Here is a 9,824-nt window from a genome sequence, read left to right on the forward strand (position 1 = left end):
CTCCCCGCGGCACGCTCCAATGCCACTCCGAAAAATTTCTCCATTGATTTCCACACGGCCCAGATGCTAGCCTACACAAAATGCTACTAGCTTACACAAACACGGGAAAGGACAATATGCTGATACCAACTCCTAAATGCTACCAACTTGCAAAATTCAAATTTAAACATGTCAAAAAATTCTGAAAAAAATCATGCATGTTCACAACACATATGTCGACAACCCCTAAAAAATTCAGTTCAAAATTCAAAATAGAAACAAAAAAAAGACAAATTCAGATGTGAATAGTGTCATTTTTTTTGTCTTGTTTTGACAATATTCATGATGGATTTGCCGTTTTTGTTTCACTTTGTGTATGTCGAATTTTGATCTGATTTTTTAGCGGTTGTTAACCCATGTGTTGCGAACATCTATGATATTTTTTCAGAATTTTTTGACACGTCCAAATTTGAATCTTACAAGTTGGTATCATGGTATCATTGAAGGACTGATAACATCTGAAGTTTTCCCACACAAACACGTCGACCCCATGGCCACAATGCCACCTAGCTTCCCCTCCCCGCGGCAAGCTCCAATGCCACTCCGAAAAATTTCTCCATTGATGTCCACACGGCCCAGATGCTAGCCTACACAAAATGCTACTAGCTTACACAAACACATATGTCGACAACCCTAAAAAATTCAGTTCAAAATTCAAAATGGAAACAAAAAAAAGACAAATTCAGATGTGAATAGTGTCATTTTTGTTTTTGTCTTGTTTTGACAATATTCATGATGGATTTGCCGTTTTTGTTTCACTTTGTGTATGTCGAATTTTGATCTGATTTTTTAGCGGTTGTTAACCCATGTGTTGCGAACATCTATGATATTTTTTCAGAATTTTTTGACACGTCCAAATTTGAATCTTACAAGTTGGTATCATGGTATCATTGAAGGACTGATATCACCTGAAGCTTTCCCAGACAAACACGTCGACCCCATGGCCACAACGCCACCTAGCTTCCCCTCCCCGCGGCACGCTCCAATGCCACTCCGAAAAATTTCTCCATTGATTTCTACACGGCCCAGATGCTAGCCTACACAAAATGCTACTAGCTTACACAAACACGGGAAAGGACAATATGCTGATACCAACTCTTAAATGCTACCAACTTGCAAAATTCAAATTTAAACATGTCAAAAAATTCTGAAAAAAATCATGCATGTTCACAACACATATGTCGACAACCCCTAAAAAATTCAGTTCAAAATTCAAAATAGAAACAAAAAAAAGACAAATTCAGATGTGAATAGTGTCATTTTTGTTTTTGTCTTGTTTTGACAATATTCATGATGGATTTGCCGTTTTTGTTTCACTTTGTGTATGTCGAATTTTGATCTGATTTTTTAGCGGTTGTTAACCCATGTGTTGCGAACATCTATGATATTTTTTCAGAATTTTTTGACACGTCCAAATTTGAATCTTACAAGGTTGTATCATGGTATCATTGAAGGACTGATATCACCTGAAGCTTTCCCAGACAAACACGTCGACCCCATGGCCACAACGCCACCTAGCTTCCCCTCCCCGCGGCACGCTCCAATGCCACTCCGAAAAATTTCTCCATTGATTTCTACACGGCCCAGATGCTAGCCTACACAAAATGCTACTAGCTTACACAAACACGGGAAAGGACAATATGCTGATACCAACTCTTAAATGCTACCAACTTGCAAAATTCAAATTTAAACATGTCAAAAAATTCTGAAAAAAATCATGCATGTTCACAACACATATGTCGACAACCCCTAAAAAATTCAGTTCAAAATTCAAAATAGAAACAAAAAAAAGACAAATTCAGATGTGAATAGTGTCATTTTTGTTCTTGTCTTGTTTTGACAATATTCATGATGGATTTGCCGTTTTTGTTTCACTTTGTGTATGTCGAATTTTGATCTGATTTTTTAGCGGTTGTTAACCCATGTGTTGCGAACATCTATGATATTTTTTCAGAATTTTTTGACACGTCCAAATTTGAATCTTACAAGTTGGTATCATGGTATCATTAAAGGACTGATATCACCTGAAGCTTTCCCACACAAACACGTCGACCCCATGGCCACAACGCCACCTAGCTTCCCCTCCCCGCGGCACGCTCCAATGCCACTCCGAAAAATTTCTCCATTGATTTCCACACGGCCCAGATGCTAGCCTACACAAAATGCTACTAGCTTACACAAACACGGGAAAGGACAATATGCTGATACCAACTCTTAAATGCTACCAACTTGCAAAATTCAAATTTAAACATGTCAAAAAATTCTGAAAAAAATCATGCATGTTCACAACACATATGTCGACAACCCCTAAAAAATTCAGTTCAAAATTCAAAATAGAAACAAAAAAAAGACAAATTCAGATGTGAATAGTGTCATTTTTTTTGTCTTGTTTTGACAATATTCATGATGGATTTGCCGTTTTTGTTTCACTTTGTGTATGTCGAATTTCGATCTGATTTTTTAGCGGTTGTTAACCCATGTGTTGCGAACATCTATGATATTTTTTCAGAATTTTTTGACACGTCCAAATTTGAATCTTACAAGTTGGTATCATGGTATCATTGAAGGACTGATAACATCTGAAGCTTTCCCACACAAACACGTCGACCCCATGGCCACAATGCCACCTAGCTTCCCCTCCCCGCGGCAAGCTCCAATGCCACTCCGAAAAATTTCTCCATTGATGTCCACACGGCCCAGATGCTAGCCTACACAAAATGCTACTAGCTTACACAAACACATATGTCGACAACCCTAAAAAATTCAGTTCAAAATTCAAAATGGAAACAAAGAAAAGACAAATTCAGATGTGAATAGTGTCATTTTTGTTCTTGTCTTGTTTTGACAATATTCATGATGGATTTGCCGTTTTTGTTTCACTTTGTGTATGTCGAATTTTGATCTGATTTTTTAGCGGTTGTTAACCCATGTGTTGCGAACATCTATGATATTTTTTCAGAATTTTTTGACACGTCCAAATTTGAATCTTACAAGTTGGTATCATGGTATCATTGAAGGACTGATATCACCTGAAGCTTTCCCACACAAACACGTCGACCCCATGGCCACAACGCCACCTAGCTTCCCCTCCCCGCGGCACGCTCCAATGCCACTCCGAAAAATTTCTCCATTGATTTCTACACGGCCCAGATGCTAGCCTACACAAAATGCTACTAGCTTACACAAACACGGGAAAGGACAATATGCTGATACCAACTCTTAAATGCTACCAACTTGCAAAATTCAAATTTAAACATGTCAAAAAATTCTGAAAAAAATCATGCATGTTCACAACACATATGTCGACAACCCCTAAAAAATTCAGTTCAAAATTCAAAATAGAAACAAAAAAAAGACAAATTCAGATGTGAATAGTGTCATTTTTGTTTTTGTCTTGTTTTGACAATATTCATGATGGATTTGCCGTTTTTGTTTCACTTTCTGTATGTCAAATTTCGATCTGATTTTTTGGCGGTTGTTAACCCATGTGTTGCGAACATCTATGATATTTTTTCAGAATTTTTTGACACGTCCAAATTTGAATCTTACAAGTTGGTATCATCATGGTATCATTGAAGGACTGATATCACCTGAAGCTTTCCCACACAAACACGTCGACCCCATGGCCACAACGCCACCTAGCTTCCCCTCCCCGCGGCACGCTCCAATGCCACTCCGAAAAATTTCTCCATTGATTTCCACACGGCCCAGATGCTAGCCTACACAAAATGCTACTAGCTTACACAAACATGGGAAAGGACAATATGCTGATACCAACTCTTAAATTCTAACAACTTACAAAATTCAAATTTAAACATGTCAAAAAATTCTGTAAAAAATCATGCATGCTCACAACACATATGTCGACAACCCCTAAAAAATTCAGTTCAAAATTCAAAATAGAAAAAAAAAGAAGACAAATTCAGATGTGAATAGTGTCATGTTTGTTTTTGTCTTGTTTTGACAATATTCATGATGGATTTGCCGTTTTTGTTTCACTTTGTGTATGTCGAATTTCGATCTGATTTTTTGGCGGTTGTTAACCCATGTGTTGCGAACATCTATGATATTTTTTCAGAATTTTTTGACACGTCCAAATTTGAATCTTACAAGTTGGTATCATCATGGTATCATTGAAGGACTGATATCACCTGAAGCTTTCCCACACAAACACGTCGACCCCATGGCCACAACGCCACCTAGCTTCCCCTCCCCGTGGCACGCTCCAATGCCACTCCGAAAAATTTCTCCATTGATTTCCACACGGCCCAGATGCTAGCCTACACAAAATGCTACTAGCTTACACAAACACGGGAAGGACAATATGCTGATACCAACTCTTAAATGCTACCAACTTGCAAAATTCAAATTTAAACATGTCAAAAAATTCTGAAAAAAATCATGCATGTTCACAACACATATGTCGACAACCCCTAAAAAATTCAGTTCGAAATTCAAAATAGAAACCAAAAAAAGACAAATTCAGATGTGAATAGTGTCATTTTTGTTTTTGTCTTGTTTTGACAATATTCATGATGGATTTGCCGTTTTTGTTTCACTTTGTGTATGTCGAATTTTGGTCTGATTTTTTAGCGGTTGTTAACCCATGTGTTGCGAACATCTATGATATTTTTTCAGAATTTTTTGACACGTCCAAATTTGAATCTTACAAGTTGGTATCATGGTATCATTAAAGGACTGATATCACCTGAAGCTTTCCCACTCAAACACGTCGACCCCATGGCCACAATGCCACCTAGCTTCCCCTCCCCGCGGCACGCTCCAATGCCACTCCGAAAAATTTCTCCATTGATTTCCACACGGCCCAGATGCTAGCCTACACAAAATGCTACTAGCTTACACAAACACGGGAAAGGACAATATGCTGATACCAACTCTTAAATTCTAACAACTTACAAAATTCAAATTTAAACATGTCAAAAAATTCTGTAAAAAATCATGCATGCTCACAACACATATGTCGACAACCCCTAAAAAATTCAGTTCAAAATTCAAAATAGAAAAAAAAAGAAGACAAATTCAGATGTGAATAGTGTCATTTTTGTTTTTGTCTTGTTTTGACAATATTCATGATGGATTTGCCGTTTTTGTTTCACTTTGTGCATGTCGAATTTTGGTCTGATTTTTTAGCGGTTGTTAACCCATGTGTTGCGAACATCTATGATATTTTTTCAGAATTTTTTGACACGTCCAAATTTGAATCTTACAAGTTGGTATCATGGTATCATTGAAGGACTGATATCACCTGAAGCTTTCCCACACAAACACGTCGACCCCATGGCCACAACGCCACCTAGCTTCCCCTCCCCGCGGCACGCTCCAATGCCACTCCAAAATATTTCTCCATTGATTTCCACACGGCCCAGATGCTAGCCTACACAAAATGCTACTAGCTTACACAAATACGGGAAAGGACAATATGCTGATACCAACTCTTAAATGCTACCAACTTGCAAAATTCAAATTTAAACATGTCAAAAAATTCTGAAAAAAATCATGCATGTTCACAACACATATGTCGACAACCCCTAAAAAATTCAGTTCAAAATTCAAAATAGAAACAAAAAAAAGACAAATTCAGATGTGAATAGTGTCATTTTTGTTTTTGTCTTGTTTTGACAATATTCATGATGGATTTGCCGTTTTTGTTTCACTTTGTGTATGTCGAATTTTGATCTGATTTTTTAGCGGTTGTTAACCCATGTGTTGCGAACATCTATGATATTTTTTCAGAATTTTTTGACACGTCCAAATTTGAATCTTACAAGTTGGTATCATGGTATCATTAAAGGACTGATATCACCTGAAGCTTTCCCACACAAACACGTCGACCCCATGGCCACAACGCCACCTAGCTTCCCCTCCCCGCGGCACGCTCCAATGCCACTCCGAAAAATTTCTCCATTGATTTCCACACGGCCCAGATGCTAGCCTACACAAAATGCTACTAGCTTACACAAACACGGGAAAGGACAATATGCTGATACCAACTCTTAAATGCTACCAACTTGCAAAATTCAAATTTAAACATGTCAAAAAATTCTGAAAAAAATCATGCATGTTCACAACACATATGTCGACAACCCCTAAAAAATTCAGTTCAAAATTCAAAATAGAAACAAAAAAAAGACAAATTCAGATGTGAATAGTGTCATTTTTTTTGTCTTGTTTTGACAATATTCATGATGGATTTGCCGTTTTTGTTTCACTTTGTGTATGTCGAATTTTGATCTGATTTTTTAGCGGTTGTTAACCCATGTGTTGCGAACATCTATGATATTTTTTCAGAATTTTTTGACACGTCCAAATTTGAATCTTACAAGTTGGTATCATGGTATCATTGAAGGACTGATAACATCTGAAGCTTTCCCACACAAACACGTCGACCCCATGGCCACAATGCCACCTAGCTTCCCCTCCCCGCGGCAAGCTCCAATGCCACTCCGAAAAATTTCTCCATTGATGTCCACACGGCCCAGATGCTAGCCTACACAAAATGCTACTAGCTTACACAAACACATATGTCGACAACCCTAAAAAATTCAGTTCAAAATTCAAAATGGAAACAAAGAAAAGACAAATTCAGATGTGAATAGTGTCATTTTTGTTCTTGTCTTGTTTTGACAATATTCATGATGGATTTGCCGTTTTTGTTTCACTTTGTGTATGTCGAATTTTGATCTGATTTTTTAGCGGTTGTTAACCCATGTGTTGCGAACATCTATGATATTTTTTCAGAATTTTTTGACACGTCCAAATTTGAATCTTACAAGTTGGTATCATGGTATCATTGAAGGACTGATATCACCTGAAGCTTTCCCACACAAACACGTCGACCCCATGGCCACAACGCCACCTAGCTTCCCCTCCCCGCGGCACGCTCCAATGCCACTCCGAAAAATTTCTCCATTGATTTCTACACGGCCCAGATGCTAGCCTACACAAAATGCTACTAGCTTACACAAACACGGGAAAGGACAATATGCTGATACCAACTCTTAAATGCTACCAACTTGCAAAATTCAAATTTAAACATGTCAAAAAATTCTGAAAAAAATCATGCATGTTCACAACACATATGTCGACAACCCCTAAAAAATTCAGTTCAAAATTCAAAATAGAAACAAAAAAAAGACAAATTCAGATGTGAATAGTGTCATTTTTGTTTTTGTCTTGTTTTGACAATATTCATGATGGATTTGCCGTTTTTGTTTCACTTTCTGTATGTCAAATTTCGATCTGATTTTTTGGCGGTTGTTAACCCATGTGTTGCGAACATCTATGATATTTTTTCAGAATTTTTTGACACGTCCAAATTTGAATCTTACAAGTTGGTATCATCATGGTATCATTGAAGGACTGATATCACCTGAAGCTTTCCCACACAAACACGTCGACCCCATGGCCACAACGCCACCTAGCTTCCCCTCCCCGCGGCACGCTCCAATGCCACTCCGAAAAATTTCTCCATTGATTTCCACACGGCCCAGATGCTAGCCTACACAAAATGCTACTAGCTTACACAAACATGGGAAAGGACAATATGCTGATACCAACTCTTAAATTCTAACAACTTACAAAATTCAAATTTAAACATGTCAAAAAATTCTGTAAAAAATCATGCATGCTCACAACACATATGTCGACAACCCCTAAAAAATTCAGTTCAAAATTCAAAATAGAAAAAAAAAGAAGACAAATTCAGATGTGAATAGTGTCATGTTTGTTTTTGTCTTGTTTTGACAATATTCATGATGGATTTGCCGTTTTTGTTTCACTTTGTGTATGTCGAATTTCGATCTGATTTTTTGGCGGTTGTTAACCCATGTGTTGCGAACATCTATGATATTTTTTCAGAATTTTTTGACACGTCCAAATTTGAATCTTACAAGTTGGTATCATCATGGTATCATTGAAGGACTGATATCACCTGAAGCTTTCCCACACAAACACGTCGACCCCATGGCCACAACGCCACCTAGCTTCCCCTCCCCGTGGCACGCTCCAATGCCACTCCGAAAAATTTCTCCATTGATTTCCACACGGCCCAGATGCTAGCCTACACAAAATGCTACTAGCTTACACAAACACGGGAAGGACAATATGCTGATACCAACTCTTAAATGCTACCAACTTGCAAAATTCAAATTTAAACATGTCAAAAAATTCTGAAAAAAATCATGCATGTTCACAACACATATGTCGACAACCCCTAAAAAATTCAGTTCGAAATTCAAAATAGAAACCAAAAAAAGACAAATTCAGATGTGAATAGTGTCATTTTTGTTTTTGTCTTGTTTTGACAATATTCATGATGGATTTGCCGTTTTTGTTTCACTTTGTGTATGTCGAATTTTGGTCTGATTTTTTAGCGGTTGTTAACCCATGTGTTGCGAACATCTATGATATTTTTTCAGAATTTTTTGACACGTCCAAATTTGAATCTTACAAGTTGGTATCATGGTATCATTAAAGGACTGATATCACCTGAAGCTTTCCCACTCAAACACGTCGACCCCATGGCCACAATGCCACCTAGCTTCCCCTCCCCGCGGCACGCTCCAATGCCACTCCGAAAAATTTCTCCATTGATTTCCACACGGCCCAGATGCTAGCCTACACAAAATGCTACTAGCTTACACAAACACGGGAAAGGACAATATGCTGATACCAACTCTTAAATTCTAACAACTTACAAAATTCAAATTTAAACATGTCAAAAAATTCTGTAAAAAATCATGCATGCTCACAACACATATGTCGACAAGCCCTAAAAAATTCAGTTCAAAATTCAAAATAGAAAAAAAAAAAGACAAATTCAGATGTGAATAGTGTCATTTTTGTTTTTGTCTTGTTTTGACAATATTCATGATGGATTTGCCGTTTTTGTTTCACTTTGTGCATGTCGAATTTTGGTCTGATTTTTTAGCGGTTGTTAACCCATGTGTTGCGAACATCTATGATATTTCTTCAGAATTTTTTGACACGTCCAAATTTGAATCTTACAAGTTGGTATCATGGTATCATTGAAGGACTGATATCACCTGAAGCTTTCCCACACAAACACGTCGACCCCATGGCCACAACGCCACCTAGCTTCCCCTCCCCGCGGCACGCTCCAATGCCACTCCGAAAAATTTCTCCATTGATTTCCACACGGCCCAGATGCTAGCCTACACAAAATGCTACTAGCTTACACAAACACGGGAAAGGACAATATGCTGATACCAACTCTTAAATTCTAACAACTTACAAAATTCAAATTTAAACATGTCAAAAAATTCTGTAAAAAATCATGCATGCTCACAACACATATGTCGACAACCCCTAAAAAATTCAGTTCAAAATTCAAAATAGAAAAAAAAAGAAGACAAATTCAGATGTGAATAGTGTCATTTTTGTTTTTGTCTTGTTTTGACAATATTCATGATGGATTTGCCGTTTTTGTTTCACTTTGTGCATGTCGAATTTTGGTCTGATTTTTTAGCGGTTGTTAACCCATGTGTTGCGAACATCTATGATATTTTTTCAGAATTTTTTGACACGTCCAAATTTGAATCTTACAAGTTGGTATCATGGTATCATTGAAGGACTGATATCACCTGAAGCTTTCCCACACAAACACGTCGACCCCATGGCCACAACGCCACCTAGCTTCCCCTCCCCGCGGCACGCTCCAATGCCACTCCGAAAAATTTCTCCATTGATTTCCACACGGCCCAGATGCTAGCCTACACAAAATGCTACTAGCTTACACAAATACG

The sequence above is a fragment of the Aegilops tauschii genome, chromosome 7, assembly GCF_002575655.3.
Source record: "Aegilops tauschii subsp. strangulata cultivar AL8/78 chromosome 7, Aet v6.0, whole genome shotgun sequence".
Classification (NCBI taxonomy): Eukaryota; Viridiplantae; Streptophyta; class Magnoliopsida; order Poales; family Poaceae; genus Aegilops; species Aegilops tauschii.